At 40.9% G+C, this 16,813-nt stretch overlaps 1 protein-coding gene and 1 long non-coding RNA gene across 3 annotated transcripts in view; one reads left to right on the forward strand and one right to left on the reverse strand.

Annotated features, from left to right (window-relative positions):
* Positions 1–699: 699 nt before the first annotated feature.
* Positions 700–12,928, reverse strand: LOC116738042. Of its 2 annotated transcripts, XR_004343583.1 has the most exons (4): positions 12,824–12,928; positions 8,675–8,734; positions 8,044–8,185; positions 700–738 (listed from the first exon to the last, which is right to left on the reverse strand). It is a non-coding gene; the product is annotated as an uncharacterized LOC116738042 (long non-coding RNA). The 2 variants fall into 2 exon arrangements; XR_004343584.1 differs by lacking the exon at positions 8,675–8,734.
* Positions 12,929–13,006: 78 nt separating this feature from the next.
* TEC (tec protein tyrosine kinase) overlaps positions 13,007–16,813 on the forward strand; it is a 127,227-nt gene continuing 123,420 nt past the window's right edge. The window contains exon 1 of the mRNA XM_030313905.1: positions 13,007–13,070. The gene's annotated coding sequence lies outside the window, so the exon portion shown is untranslated. The remainder of the gene's footprint in view (positions 13,071–16,813) is intronic.

Raw genomic sequence — 16,813 nt, forward strand, 5'->3', positions numbered from 1 at the left:
TCATTGTAATTTTTATTTGCATTTACCAAGCATTGAATAATGTTGAAGATCTTTTCATGTGTTTATTTGCTATCTGTATATGCTGTTCAGTGAAATATCTCTTCATGTCTTTTGCCCATTTTTTCTTTTTTAAGGAGAGACAGAGTACGAGCAGGGGAGGGGATCGGAGAAAGGGAGACACAGAATCTGAAGCAGGCTCCAGACTCTGAGCTGTTAGCATAGAGCTTGATGCAGGGCTTAAACTCATGAGCCATGACATCATGACCTGAGTAGAAGTTGGACGCTGAACCCACTGTGCCACCCAGGCGCCCCTCCATTTTTCTAATTGGATTGTTTATTTTGTTGTGCTGTTGAGTTTTGAGAGCTCTTTATATAGCCTAGATACTAGTCTAGACTAGATACTGATATAGACTAGATACTAGTCTTTATCAGATACATAGCTTGTACATAATTTCTCTCAGTCTGCAGCCTGTCTTTTTATCCTCTTAACAGGGACTTTCACAAAGCAGAAGTTTTATTTAATTGAGACATAATTCACATAACTTAAAATTCACCATTTTAGGGGCGCCTGGGTGGCTCAGTCGGTTGAGCATCCGACTTCGGCTCAGGTCATGATCTCGCGGTCCGTGAGTTCGAGCCCCGCGTTGGATTCTGTGCTGACAGCTCGGAGCCTGGAGCCTGTTTCAGATTCTGTGTCTCCCTCTCTCTCTGACCCTTCCCCATTCACGCTGTCTCTCCCTGTCTCAAAAATAAATAAACGTTAAAAAAATAAAATTAAATTTAAAAAAATCACCATTTTAAACTGTAGACTTCAGGGTTCTTTAAAATTGTATACACTATTGTTGTATAACCATTACGACCATCTAATTCCCCAACATTTCCATCACCCCGAAAAGAAACCCCATTCCTATTAGCAGTTAGCCCTAAATTCCCTCCCTCCCTCTATCCCCTGGCAAGCACTAATCTCTTTTCTGTCTCTATGGGTTTCCCTATGCTGGACATTTCATATAAATGAAATGAGTACAGCATGTGGCCTTCTGTGCCTGGCTTCTTTCACTTAGCATCATGTTTTCAAGGTTCATCTATGTTGTAGTGTATATCAGTTCTTCATTTCTTTTAATGGTAGAATAATAATCCACTGTGTGTGTGTGTGTGTGTGTGTATATATATATGATATTTTGTTTATCTGTTTATCAGCTGATGGACATTTGGGTGGTGTTCATTTTTTGGCTATTTGAATAATACTGCAATGAGCATTTGTAGACATGTATTTGTTTGAGTACTTGTTCTCAATTCTTTGGGGTATACACCTAGGAGTGGAACTGCTGGCTCATATCTTAATTATATGTTCAACTTTTTAACTTCAAAATGTTTTGCACAGTACAAAATTTTTGCCCTTGTTTTTCAAATACTGAAGCAGTCTTACAGTTCTGGAACAAACCCCACTTGGTCATAGTGTATAATTCTTTTTAACTGAGTTCTATTTAATATTATTTTGCTAAAAATTTTAATGTCAGGGGCACCTGGTGGCTCAGTTGGTTGAGCATCCAACTCTTGGTTTTGGCTCAGGTCATGGTCTCATGGTTCGTGGGTTCAAGCCCCACGATGGGCTCTGTGCTGCAGTGTAGAGCCTGCTTGGGATTCTCTCTCCCTCTCTCTCTGCCCCTCCACCCCATGCCTCTCTCATTCTCAAAATAAATTTTAAAAAAAATTAAAAAAAATTTTATGTCTATATCCATGAAGAATATTGGTCTGCAGTTTTCCTTTCTGGTACTGTTGTTCTCTGGTTTTGGCATTAGGGTAATACTAGCTTTATAAAATGAATTGGGAAGGGTCCTTTCTTCTTCTATTTTCTGGTGGACATTGTGAAGAATTAAATGTTAATTCTTCAAACATTTGTTAGAATTTTCCAGCAAAACCATTTGGTCTGAAGATTTCATTTGGGGGAGTTTTATTTTTAATTAATTAATTAATTAACTTATTTTTGAGAGACAGAGAGAGGGCGCAGTAAGTGAGGGTGAAGAGAGAAAGGGAGAGAGAGAGAGAATTCCCTGAGGGAGAGAGAGAGAGAGAGAGGGAGAGGGAGAGAGAGAGAAAAGCGGGGCTCACCCAAAGTGGGGCTTGTGCTCACCTGAAGTGGGCTGGTGCTCAGGAACCTGAGATCATGACCTCAGCCAAAGTCAGATGTTTAAATGACTGAGGCACCCAGGTGCCCCGGGGAGTTCTAAAATTACGTCTTCAGTCCTTAACAGTTACAGGTTTTCCGACTTATTTCATACTGGGTGAGTTGTAGTCATTTGTACTTTTTAAGGATTAATCTATTTCAAATAAATTGTCAAATTTATGTGCGTTGAAAAAAAATTTGTAATTATGTAATGGTGATGGATGTTAATTAGACTTTTTGTGGTGATAATTTTACAATATATACAAATACTGAGTCATTCTGTTGTGTACCTGCAACGAATATTCAATTATTTTTCAACTAAAAATTATACGTATAGATTTGTTTGTAATGTTCATTTATCATCATTTTTTAATTTTTAATTTTTTTGAAAATTTTGTGTTGAGAGAGAGAGACAGGGGAGAGGGGCAGAAGGAGAAGGAGAGGGAGACACACACACACACACACACACACACACAGAGAGAGAGAGACAGAGAGAGAGAGAGAGAGAGAGAGAGAGAGAGAGAGAGAGAATCCTAAGCAGGCTCCACACAGCATGGTGCCTGACGTGGGGTACCATCTTTTTGATGTTGGAATGGTGTGTAATGATTCTGCCCTGTTTCATTCCTGACACTGGTAACTTCCATCTTTTCTATTTATCTTTGAGTTTTCCTAGATGTTTGTCAGTTTTATTAATCTTTCTAAAGAACCAGCTCTTTCATTGATTTTCTCCATTGGTTTTTGGTTTTCAATTGCATTGATTTCTACTTTTGTTTTTATTATTTGCTTCCATTTGCTTTGGATTTATATTGCTCTTCTTTTTCTAGGTTCTTAAAATGGGAGCTTAGATTATTGATTTGAGAATTTTCCCATTTTCTAATGGATGCATTTACTGCTATAAAGTTCTCTGCACTGTTTAGCTGTGTCCCACAAATTTTGAAATGTTGTTCCACAAATTTTGATGTGTTGTTTATTTTGATTCCACTTAGATCATTTTTTGTTTTCCCTTATGATTTCCTCTTTGATACATGAATTATTCACAAATGCATTGTTTAGTTTCCTGTTTGTTTGGAGATTTGCCTGGTATCTTTCTGATACTGATTTCTGGTTTAATTTTATAGTGATCAGAACATATTCTGTATGAATTCAATTATTTTGAATTTGTTGTAGTTTGTTTTATGGCCCAGGGTATGATCTACCTTGGTACATGTTCCATGGACACTTGAAAAGGATGTGTATTCCACTATAGGGTGGAGAATCCTGCCAAGTGTCAATTAGATCCTGTAGGTTGATGGTGTTGTTGGGAATTTTTCTATATCCTTGCTGGTTTTCTGTCTACTTGTTCTATCAATTGTTGAGAAAGAGATGTCTTTACAATTCCAATTTAAATATAGTAATTTTGAGGGGCACCTAGCTGGCTCAGGTGGAGGGGCATGTAACTCTTGATCTTGGGGTTCTGAGTTTGAGCCCCATGTTGGGTATAGAGACTACTTAAATAAATAAAACTTTAAAAAAACCACCTATCATAAAAAATTTAAAAAATATAGTAATTTTGAGTATAAATTTCTTTGTATAGCTTTTTTTTTAGTGGATGCTCTAGGTTTTACATTATATATATACATATATACATATATATATACACATATATAGATGTGTATATATATATATATATATACACACACACACACATACCAGCTTCTACTGGTATCATTATGTTATCAGTTTGAAGAAAATATAGAAACTTTATTTCCCTGGGATGCTGACTGTTCAATTGGTTAAGCACCTGACTCTTTATTTTGGCTCAGGTCATGATCTCAGTTTGTGAGTTCGAGCCCCATACCAGGCTCCATGCTGACAGTGCAGAGCCTGCTTGGGATTCTTTCTCCCTCTCTCTCTTCCCTACCCCCTCTCTCACACGCATTCTCTCTCAAAATAAATAAACATAAAAAAAATAAACTTTAGCTCCCTTTACGTACATTTACCCTCTTTTATTTAAAATTGTCCTAAATATTTCTTTCATACTTTTAGAACCATTTGGACAATGTTACAATTTTTGCTTCAACTATCCATTGTAATTCAGAAAAAGGAAGAGGAGAGGGAAAATCTATTGTCTTTACCAATATTTTTACTTACTGTGTTCTCTCTTCATCACTGATATTCCAAGATATCTTCTTTTTCTGATTCCTTTTTGTTTGGAGAACTTCCATTAGCCATTCTTTTAGGGTGAGTTGGCTGATGACAAGTTATCTTAATTTTCCACTACCTGAGAATGACTTGATTCACTTTTTTAAAAGTTTGTTTATTTATTTTTTAGTAATCTCTACACCCAACATGGGTTTCGATCTCACAACCCTGAGATCAAGAGTTGTATGCTCTTCCAACTGAGCCAGCCAGGCACCCCTCTCCTTCATTTTTGAAGGATATTTTTGGTGGGTATAGGATTGTAGGCTGGCTGGCCATTATTTTACTTTAACACTGAAAACTGTTGTGCTACTTCCTTCTGCACGGTTTCTGTTAAGAAATCAGCTGCCATTCGATTTGTTTTCCTTCCATAGGTAAGATGTTATGACTCACTGGTTTTAAGATTTTTTTTTTTTTGTCTTTAGTTTTAAGAAGTTTGACTATGATGTGTCTTAGCATGGATTTCTTTGCCTTTATCCTGTGTGAAGTTTGCTTAACTTCTCGATCTGTAGGTTTACAGATTTTGTAAAATATGGAAAGTTTTCAGCTATTATTTTTGCAGTGCTTTTTCAGCCCTGCTCTCTTTCTCCTCTACTAATACTCTGAAGACACAAGTGGAAGATCTTTTGTTATGGTCCCAGAGGATTGTTCATGGATTTGCTTTGTTTTGTTTTTGTTTGTTCAGACTGAGTAACTTCTATTGCTCTCTCCAGTTCACTGAATTCCTATATTTCATGCATCCTGCTGAAGTCTATCCATGGAATTTTAAAACTTTAGGTTTTGTATTTTCAGTTCTAAAATTTCCATTTGGTGAATTTTTAGGCCTTCTACTTCTTTGCTGAGATTTTCTATATAAAAAAATATTTGTTTCAAGTGTGTGTGTAACTGCTCATTGAATCAGTTTTATGATGGTTGCTTTAAAATCTTTTTCACAAAATTCTAACCTCTCTGTAATCTTGGTGTTGGTGTCTATTAATTACCTTTTTTAAAAATTCAGTTTGAGATCTTGTTTCTTGATATAGTAAGTTATTTCAATTGAAACCAGGACATTTGGGGAATTATATTATGAGATTCGGGATTGTATTTAAGCCTTTGTTTTATCTGGCTTCTTCTGACACTACTTTGGCAGAGGAAGGTGGAGGGGCACTGTCTCTACCAGGTACCAGTTGGAGTTAGAAGTTCGGGTTTCCCACTCTTCCTCCATTGACAGTCAAGGGAGGTGCTTCCCATTACTGCTAGGTGGGGTTGGAAGTTCCACTTCTCTCCTGGTTTTCAGTGACACCTCCCTGGCTGAGAGGGATAGGAATTTCCTGTTACTGCTCCCCACGTGACTTCCAGTGACACTACAGTGTGGGGATATGTGTGGTCTCAATAATTGGTTTTGTATTCTTGTTTGAATTTATTGTGTAAATCCATTTTGGTTTTAAATATGTATAAAATACTATATACATGAATAATGTATAACAAGTTTTATATTTACATATAGTTAAGTAAATTAGGATGAAAATGTTTTGTTTATAGTGACAAAGCGGGCAAAGACATGAACAGACATGTTTCTTTTTTTTTTTTTTTTAATGTTTTTATTTATTTTTGAGACACAGAGAGACAGAGCATGAACGGGGGAGGGGCAGATAGAGAGGGAGACACAGAATCAGAAGCAGGCTCCAGGCTCTGAGCTGTCAGCACAGAGCCTGACATGGGGCTCAAACCCACGAACTGTGAGATCATGACCTGAGCTTTAACCAACTGAGCCACCCAGGTGCCCCAACAGATGCTTTTCCATAGAAGACATCCAGATGGCTAACATTAAAGACTCTCAACATGAACAGATGCTCCACATCACTCATCATCAGGGAAATACAAATCAAAACCAAAATGAGATGTCACCTCACACCAGTCAGAATGGCTAAAATTAACAGATCAGGAAACAATAATGTTGGCCAGGATATGCAGAAAGGGGAACACTTTTGAACTGCTGGTGGGAATGCAAACTGGTGCAGTCACTCTGGAAAACAGTATGGAGATTCCTCAAAAAATTAAAAATAGAGGACCCTACAACCCAGCAATTGCACTACTAGGTATTTATCCAAGGATGCAAAAATGCTGATTCGAAGTGGCCCAGGCACCCCAATGTTTATAGCAGTACTATCAACAATAGGCAAATTACGGACAGAGCCCAAATGTCCACCAACTGATGAATAGATAAAGAAGATGTGGTATATATATATATATATATATACAATGAAATATTACTCAGAGATGAAAAAGAATGAAATCTTGCCATTTGCAACAACATGGATGGAACTAGAGTATATTATGCTAAGTGAAATAAGTCAGTCAGAGAAAGATAAATACGACATAATTTCACTCATATGTGGAATTTAAGAAACAAAACAGATGAACATAGGGGAAGGGAAGGAAAAATAAGATAAAAAAAAACAGAGAGGGAGGCAACCATAAGAGACTTTTGAATGCAGAGAACAAACTGAGGGTTTTTGGAGGGGCGGTGGGTGGGGGATGGGCAAAACGGGTGATGGGTACTAAGGAGGGCACTTGTGATGAGCACTGGATGTTATATGTAAGTGATGAGTCACTAAATTCTACTCATGAAACCATTATTACCCTATATGTTAATTAACTTAGATTCATTTATTTATTAATGTTTATTCATTTTTGAGAGACAGAGCGCGAATGGTGGAGGGGGCAGACAGAGAGGGAGACACAGAATCCAAAGCAGGCTGCAGGCTCTGAGCGGTCTGCACAGAGTCTGATGTGGGGGCTTGAACTCACGAACTGTGAGATCATGACCCGAGCCCAAGTCAGACGCTTAACTGTCTGAGCCACCCAGGTGCCCCAACTAACTTGGACTTAAATAAAGTTAAAAAAAAAAAATGTTTTGTTTATAAGGGCTTTCTACTTTACTCCAGTTTGAGAAACACTGACGTGGGTGATAACATGGCCTGATGCCCAAATCAGGAGTCTCTGGAGATATTCCTATTTCTGCCCAGGTTGTTTCACCTACATGAAAAGACGGAAGGAGCTCGGGCCCTGACACTATGCCATTGTGACACTGACTTTTTATAGACAAGGGAAAAGTAAACTCCTACTAAGGGCTCTATTAGTTTCCTACTGCTGCTGGAACATATTATCACAAACTTACCGCTTTACAACAACACAAATGTGTTCTCGTACAGCTCTAGAGGTCAGCAGTCCGAAAGCAGTTTCACTGGGCTAACATCAAGTTGTCAGTAGGGCCGGTTCCCTCTGGAGGCTCTAGGGCAGAATCTGTTTCCTTGCCTTTGTCAGCTTCTCCAAGCTGCCTGGATTCCTTGGCTTGCAGTCCCTTCGTCTTCAAAGCAAGCCGTGTAGCATCTTCCAACCTTTCCCCTGCTCTCTGTCCTCTGTTTCTCTCATCACGTCCCCTTTTCTGACTCTGAAGCTCCTGCTTCTCCTGCTTCCCTCTTGTAGGACTCTTGTGAGTCCTACACTGGGCTCATCTGGATAGTCCACAATAATCTACCTATTTTAAGATCCTTCACTTACTCACATCTACAATGTTCCTTTTATCATATAGGTTAACAGATTCCTGGGTTCTGGGGATTTAAGATGTGGACATCTCTGGGGGTCGTTATTCACCTGCCAAGAGGGGATGCTGTTAATTTGCAGTTAAAATTTTGAAGCTAAAATTTTAAAGGACTGACCTTTTCACCAGAATGTAAGCTCCACCATAACAGGGAGTTTGTCGGGACGGTTCACCAATGGTTTCTCGGCTTTCTGCTAATGCAGTGATGGTCACATTTTCCCGACTGTCATTGTTGAGGAGGCAGCTAGGTAGAGAGCATTCTAGGCAGAAGAAACAGCAAGTGCAAGACATCAGGGCATAGTATACTTTTTATTCATACTTATAATAATATAACATTTGATACGACATAGCTCATTTTATCTCAATTCTCATGAACTATCAAGTCGTGGATACACTGTACCCATTTTTTAATTAAAAAATTTTAAAAATGTTTATTTATTTTGAATTATTTTGTTTATTTTTGAGAGAGAGAGAGAGAGAAAGAGAGAGAGAGAGACAGAGTGAGCAGGGGAGGGGCAGAGAGAGAGGGAGACACAGAATCTGAAGCAGGCCCCAGGCTCTGAGGTGTCAGCACAGAGCCCGACGCAGGGCTCAAACTCACGAGCTGTGAACTGAAGTTGGAGGCTTAACCGACTGAGCCACCCAGGCGCTCCTATACTGTACCCATTTGAAACACTATTTAGATCCTAATCCCAAACACAAACTGGTCAAACCCTGAGGGTTTCACTCAGTATGTTTCTCATCTTTACCTTTGATTCTGTTTCTTCTGAATGTAAACTGGTTTTACATCTGTGCCTTCTTTTCTGACTCTGCAATTTAAAAAGTTTTTGATTACTATTAAATCAACATAAAAACATTATACAAGGAATTGTTTTTTGTTTTTAAACCCATGATCCATGATTAAACCTTTATTTTCTCTGGCACACTTGCATGGTTTAAGCGTGCAAAATCCAGAGTCCTCCTACTGCTTTATATTCACTTCCTAGCTTTGCCACTCACTAGCTGTGTGACTTTGGGCAAATTACTGAGATCTTCTCTGCTTCAGTCTCCTCATCCGTAAAGCAGAAATAATAACTGTACCTACCTCACACAGCTGTTGTGAAAATTAGATGAATTAATCTAATGTACTGAAAACGAATCCTGGCACACAGGAAGCCCTCAAAAACTATTAGTCACTTTTCTTATTTTCAACCCAACAATTTTCTATGCACATAATTTTTATTTAATTGCAATAATAAAACATAAAACAATCATAGGATACATAAAGCACTGTATTCTACTTTTTTCATTTAATGTTCATAAGTTTTCCTCTACATTCCTATATTATTAACTTAGATACTTTTAAAAAAAAATTTTATCCATTTATTTATTTTGAGAGAGAAAGAGGCAGCACAAGTGAGGGAGGGGAAAAGAGGGAGCGAGAGAGAGAATCCCAAGCAGGCTCTGCACTACCAGCACAGAGTCCGATGCGGGGCTTGATCCCACGAAGCCATGAGATCATGACCTGAGCCGAAACCAAGAGTTGGACACTTAACAGAGTGAGCCACCCAGGTGCCCCTAACCTAGATACTATTTTTAGTGACAGCCTGACATTCCATACTGTCGATAGTTTTGGCTTAAACATTTCCTTGTTATTGGGCATTTAGTTATTGTATTATTTTTAGTTATGATCTCAAAATCATGCTTTGTATACGATGCTTTTTCTTTCTTTTGAATGATTCATTTAGCAACTGTTCCTAGGAGTATAATTCTTGATTTTGTGTCCAACATTTAAAACTCCATGGGGCGCCTGAGTGGCTCAGTTGGTTAAGTGTTCAACTCTTGATTTCAGCTCAGGTCATGATCTCATGGTTCGGCAGATGGAGCCCCATGTTGGGCTCTGCATTGACAGCATGGAGCCTGCTTGGGATTCTCTCTCTCTCTCTCTCTCTCTCTCTCTCTCTCTGCCCCTACACCCCTCCCCCCCCCAATTAATAAATAAACTTAAAACTCCTTCTTACAGGAGGTGCCTCAATGCCTCAGTAGCTAGAGCGTGCAACTCTTGATCTCAGGGTTGTGAGTTCAAGCTCCATGTTGGGTGTGGAGCATACTTAAATACAAAATACAAACAAAAACCCCACAAAACTCTTTCTTTCCTTCTACATCGTTCCAAAGAAGCAACTACTTTCAGTACATGATGGAAAGAGAAGCAGACATATCATATTACCCCAGCGAAGTCATTTTCATGTAGGAACAGACTCCTGATAAAGAACTGATAAGGTCTATAGTATTATCATCATTGTTTTCATCATTCATTCATTCAACAAACATGTGTTATTCATGTAGGGTGGGTCAGGTCCCTTGTGGGTAGGAAGAAAGTTATAAAAGAAAGCCAGAGACTTAAAAAAAAGTGTGATAAGCTCCAAATACAAACATTTTATTTATAAACCTTCCAATTCAGTGTCTTTTAATGCACAATGTGGAATCTTTGTGCAAGTTAAAAAGAGGTATTTTTTTCTCTCAAGGAACTAAAATTATGTCAACCTGATACTGGTCATCCAAACATACAAATTTTACAGAAGTCACGGGGATATCTTGTAAGAAGGAAGTCCTTGTCTGTAAGAAGTCTACATAAATGCCTTTGTTTTTTTTGTACCTCAGCATTATTTTAAAATAAAGAAGACAGTAATGATGCGGTTGGAATCTTCTGTTTGGAAACAGAAGGAGGAAGTCTGAGTTATATAGGCTTCAACTTTGTTTTCTGTTTTCTATTAAAACTACTGAACTTTTCACATAAGAAATAATAGAGATTAAACTTTTTTTTTTTTTTTAGCCCACCACATCCTGAGTTCAGTTTTACACCTTTTCATCAGTATAGCTAAAGTTCTATAAAAGCCTCTCTTGCTGTCTTTATCTCTGTTTCTCTTTTTATCAACACTCCACTGAAAACAACCGCCAGTACTCTATACTACATGCTTTGGGTATGATATACCTGTGGCAGCCACCTACCTAAATTGAGAACATAATGAGTGTCTTCTTTTAGGCAACAGCAAAACATTATGGAAACTACCCCAACTATCACTGATAATGAATTCTGTTACTGGGATATTCTGTTCACAGATCAGTTCTCCCTGGTTTTGAGAATTAAGACAGGTGATATAGACATTTTACTGTCTTTTTTATTTTTAAACTTTATGAAGGGGTAAGAAGGGTCTGGGTTTGTTGCCCTTTCAGTCAGACTTCATCAACTTTGAAAATCTCATTTCCATTAAGTCAGAAATAGGAGCCACCAGAGTCACCTGGCGAGCACAGGCAAAGTGATTTGGAAATCAGTTTGTTTGGTCACCACGACATCAGTTAACCCCTTAAGACAGTGGCTCTCCTACCTTTGGGCGTCAGTCCATTTGATGGAAGTGTTAAGTGTGTGTGTGTGTGTGTGTGTGTGTGTGTGTGTGTGTGTGTGTGTGTATGAGTTTTTATTGGAGAAAACCAACTTTATTACTATAACAAATAATTATAACTCTCTTTCCACACACACACACACACACACAATTTTTTTGTTCTGTTTTGTTTTGCATACAATTTCAGAAGGTTCCTTACGTCTGCTCCCTCAAAGAACACCTGCTCTGGAGGAAATTATGTTGACTAGTCAACAGTAGTTTCTGAATGGGTAAGAGGCAGGAGAAATGGGGGCTGGGACGAAACAGTGGATCACAAAAGAGAAATTTTACTAGATTCATTCTGAGTGCAGGTCATTATGCTCAAGGCCCCCACAAGAGGGAGGGAGGGTTTGGAACCAGAAGGCCTTGTGCTCTCTTCCCATCCCTCCCCTTTCCTAACTAATGACTTAGCCGAGTTATTAAACTTCCCAACCTTTAGTTTTTTTTGTATTTTTTTTCCCCCTGTGAAATGAAATCTTGTCAGACTTCTTAGGGTTTATTGTATGCTTGAAGGAGAGTCCCACATAAGCATGAGCTTGTAACTATTAATGTACTTGCCTTCCCTTAGCTTCATCTTCAGGGTTGACTGCCTGTGCCCTTGTTCAGCGCCCAGCTCCACTGTCACCTTCCCAGAGGAGTCTCTAGGATGACCAGGTGGAAAGTAGCCTCCCTCTCCCCATCACTCTCAATGCCACCACCCTGCTGTATGACTATAGTCAACACATCTCATATGTGCAGTGGTTTCATTTTGAACTTGCTTCTTGTCTTTTTTCCCCCCAAACTAGAATACAAGCTCCTTTGAGGGCAGAGCCCTCCTCTTGTTTTCCCCGGGCCTGTAACAGTTCCCTGCACACGGTGGACACTCAGATTCTGGTGTCAGGATGGCAGTGGTTTAGAGGGCAGACTCCAGAGGAGGACGATCTGGATTTAGATCCCAGCTTTTCAGCTTACTATGCTGAGCGACATGAGGTTGGTTATGTAACTTCTCTGTGCCTCACTTTCACCACATGTAAAACGGGGGATTCTGATATAGCATATACTTTATAGAAATGTTAATACATGTAAAGTACCAAAACAGAGCCTGGCACACCGTAAGTCTTACATAGGTGCTGTTTTCTACTTTCCAGTGAGTGAGGCAAGTGTTAATACATTAACAGTCAATGCACGTGACCTTGTAAGTGTATCAGATGTGCTCCGATGCCTCAGGTTTGACAGAAAAAGACTTACTCTTTTCATAAAACTCTTGCTTCGCTCCACTGCACCGTGCCATCCACCTGGCCCGCCACCGCTTAGCGGAAGGGGAGGTGCGGTTCCTAGTTCCGACAGAGTCCCCAGTCACCCACAGGTGGCACTGCTCGGGGTTCTCCCGGGGCCGGGGATGTCCCAAACCTCGCGGGGCGTTTCTCCCGGGGTAGGAAGTCTGGGCCTAGGGAAGCCCAGCGCCGCGCTGGGGACACAAGGGACGCTCCTCCGACTTACCTGAAACTCCAGCTGGGTCTCAGGAGCCGGGACGCGCGTCCAACCCACTCCCGCCTCCAGTCTCAAAACCGCCCCAGGGCTCGTGGGAACCGGTTGCTGCGGGCAGAAGCGAGCGGGGGCGGAGCGAGCGGAGCGGGGCGGGGCGGGGGTGGGGCCTGCGGGCTGCGGGCTCCGGGCTCCGAACTCCGCGGCGCCCGCGGGACTTCACACTGTCGGCGGCTCAGCGCACCCCGCGGGCTCCAGCCAGGTAAGGAGGCCGCGCGCGCGGGTTGGCCGGGCCGGCCCCGGGACTGCGGGGATCCGGGCAGGAAAGGGTCGGGACCGGCGCGAGGCGAGAGGTGGCTTCCACGAGCCCAAAGACTGGCCTTCCTGGGATGAGGAAGATTTTATCCCTAACGCGGCGTGGTGAGCGCGGGCCCGCCACGCCAGGTGAGGGACCCGGTCCCCTTGGGTCCGGGAAGAAGGGACAGGTGCGCGCTCCCGCGGAGTCGCACCTTCCCGGCGGCCCGCGCCTCCCGGCCTCTCGAGTTCAGGCGCTGGCCTCTCCGGAGGAGCCCCCGCCCCCTTTCTTTTCGGGTCCCAGGGCTCAGGCCGCCCCGCGGCAAGTTCAGCGTTGGGTTCGCTTCCCAGCTGCGCAGCCAGGTTGGTTCGTCCTCTCTGGGTGGCAGCACAGCCTCCATTGAAAGTTGGCACCATCGACGGAGACATTCCACAGTTGTACGTGTCCGAGTGCCTCACCCCACCAAATTCACTTTTTTTTTTTTTTAAATCTGGGAAATTGTTTGAATCTTGAAAACAGGGGTTCGGTGACTACAAGTATCGGAAAAACTAGGATCTTAACCTGGGAGTGTGGGCTTTTCTTGGATCCTAAATTTCCTTTTGATCTGAAATTTTTTTTCAAGGAAGAATAATAATGTGTTTCTGTGTACCAGGTTCAGAAACAGTCTCATCTGTTGCCATTCTTTGGAAACTGGAATATTTGATTAGAAGAGTTGACCTCAGTGTCAACTGGGAACAGGATGGGCTGGTGGCTGAGTTTGAAGGTTATCCAAAATAGTTGAGCGTTTTGAGCATATACCCTGTATTTTTCCAGTGAGTGCCCATTTTCCTTTTAGGAAATTCTGAGAATTTAATCTCTTTGAGATGAGTCTCCCCTAAAGAGCTGAGGTGGAAAAAACAACCTCAACAAACCAGTGGGTTTCCCAATTAAGTTTAGGATGTAACAGGTTGGTTTGTGACCCTGGTAGTTCCTTAGTCGGCAAGAATCACATGGGGGATGGAATATCATGATTTATAGGGAGAAAAGAAAGTATGTTGCAATTTTTTCATCATGTACGGGAAAGTATTTTTTAGTTCAGTTACATTTTCAGGGTTTAGGAAAGACCTATACTTTCCCCATGCCTCAATTAATCTGATCGATATATCACTATTCTTGGCAATTCATGGTGCTTACTGCAGTGTATTTATGTTAGTGAGTTTGAGTCTTCCCATAAGGGTGTGTATGTTTGCTTTTTGGAACTGTCTAGGGCAAGTGTTGGAAACACATGCAAATCAGTGCTGTGCTCTAGTTGGCAAAACCTTTGCTCCACATAGGTCTTTGAACTAAAATTTTCACAACTCCCCAAATAGAAACGAATACAGAATACTAATGTATGCTCTAGCACGTTTAACCTGTTTACTTATTCTGTACTAAGCCAGTCATCATGTTATTTCAGCAGATGGTTACTCAAGGGCAGGGGCTATGTTTTATCGAATCATGGTCAAGCTCAGAGAATGGTAACCTTTGCTCTGTAAAGTTGACCCTTGACAGGGTGGTTGGAAGGGTTATGCTTGGGGAAGAATTGTTGGTCTCCCTGCCTTCCTCTGCATATCCAGAGTGCTAGGAGACTGAGCCTTGGGTCTCTAAGCACACCTCTGCTTACAGGTTCCTCCAGGTTGGCTGGGTTGGTGCCTCCTCTCCCTGCCTGGCTCTTCCGGTTTTATGCTTCCACCCCACTCCACCCCTCCCTGGATTCCTACCCTTAGGGAGAATTACCTTATTGTTCAGGGCAGAGAGACTAAGTCCACATAGTTTGCACAGGGGTGTTGACCCTCAGCCTAGTGCTGGGTCCCCCGAGGATGTTTAGTAAATATCTGTTGAGGACAACGTCACTTGTTTTAGAGTCCTTATTCTCTCTTGTTATTTAGTCTACAGAGGTGAAAAGGAGCGAGGTTGAACGCAGATCCATCATTTTAGGGGCCAGCTGCCTTGGTCAGATTAGTGTAGTAAAGGGGACATTGGAGTCTGTTAGTGAAATTAGCTCATGGTTGTTGGCAATTGTAAGATTATCCTGTACTATGTGATTATGCCATGAGAATAGCTTTGTTGAAAAGAATCCCAGAAGAGGGGGGCTTATTAGTTACCTCCACCTGGACTTGCCTTTTTGTCTCTGCCCTATATCAACCACTCCTTCCTTGGTTGGATTATAACTATTACCTTTCCCACCACATTTGGTTGCTTAGAGCTCAGATGACCACAGCTATTGTGGCCTAGATTTAGAAAATTACATTTTCTATTGTTTGGGAAAAACAAGGATGGCATTTTGCCAAATTCCATGTATATATATGGAATATATATGGAATATATATATATATGTGTATGTATATATACATATACATACACATACACATATATACACACACATATACATACATATATACACATATGTATATATACATATATGTATACATATGTACACATGTACACATGTGTACATATATGTATACACATATGTATATATACATATATATATGTATATACATTTAAGCTTTTTAAAAATGTTTATTAGTTTTGAGAGAGAGAGAGAGAGCGAGCAAGCATGAGTGGGGGAGGGGCAGAGAGAATCCCAAGCAGGTGCCATGCTGTGAGTGCAGAGCCTGATGCAGGCTCGAACCACTAAGTGAGATCATGAGCTGAGCTGAAATCAAGAGTCGGATGCTTAACCGGACTGAGCCACCCAGGCACCCTAGTTTTAAACTTTTAATCTAAATTAGATTTCTCTCTTTCTAGAAACAACCACATGTAATTCTTTGAGCTGGTTATTTTGGTATTTGTTGCTTATAGTTGCTACTTCTTGAGTTTTGCAGTTTGAGGCTTTATCTGTTGACTTCCCACTATGGAAGAGGATGACGTGGCTCCCTTTTTTCCTCTCACCCCTCTCCCCCACCCAACCACAGCTTCCCTAATTTTCCATCCTTGCAGTGGTTAAACAGTAATTTTGGTTAGATCAATATATATAGCTAAGCAGAGCACAGCTTTTTGTTTTCTTTGGAGTTCATCATTGCTTTGTTTGTTCATTTACTTAGTTTCTTACGTCTTCATCGTTAATTCTCTGGCCAAGAAATCTCTTGGCCAGATTTCTGAAACTTGCCTCAGATGCATCAGGTATTCTGCCAATTTCATTTTCCTGAAGTTGTCCCTGAGCCTCCTGGCTTGCCCTAATATGGACCAGTTCACCTCTACACATGGGACACAGTTGTCACCCTGAGGACTTCCTTTCGTCATCATTCTGGGGATCCCCATCATTTCTCTCCTCTTAACCTGTAGTGCATGTCCTCTCTGTCTTGGTAGAGTCCTTTGTTTTGATAGAGCACGTTCTCAAGGAGCTTCTTGGAAAAGATGGATGGATATGTATTTTTTTCTTGATGGTGAATGCCTCTAAATAGCTGTTTTCTACTGACAATTGATAGTTTAGAATTTTAGGATGGAAAATTTGAAAGCATTGTTTCATTGCCTTCTAGGTTGTGGTGTTGCTATTGAGAAATTCGGAACTGTTCTGATTCCTTAATTTTTGCTGTAATTTGCTGTACAGTTTACAAACCTACTGAGTCCCTCATGGAAGTTCATAGAATTTTCTCTTGGCCTCCATAATCCTGAAATTTCATGATGCTCCTCCTTAGTATGGGTCTGCTTTCATCCATTGTGCTGGGCTCTTTGAATCCCGAAACTTA

This window comes from Lynx canadensis, chromosome B1 (genome assembly GCF_007474595.2).
Source record: "Lynx canadensis isolate LIC74 chromosome B1, mLynCan4.pri.v2, whole genome shotgun sequence".
Classification (NCBI taxonomy): Eukaryota; Metazoa; Chordata; class Mammalia; order Carnivora; family Felidae; genus Lynx; species Lynx canadensis.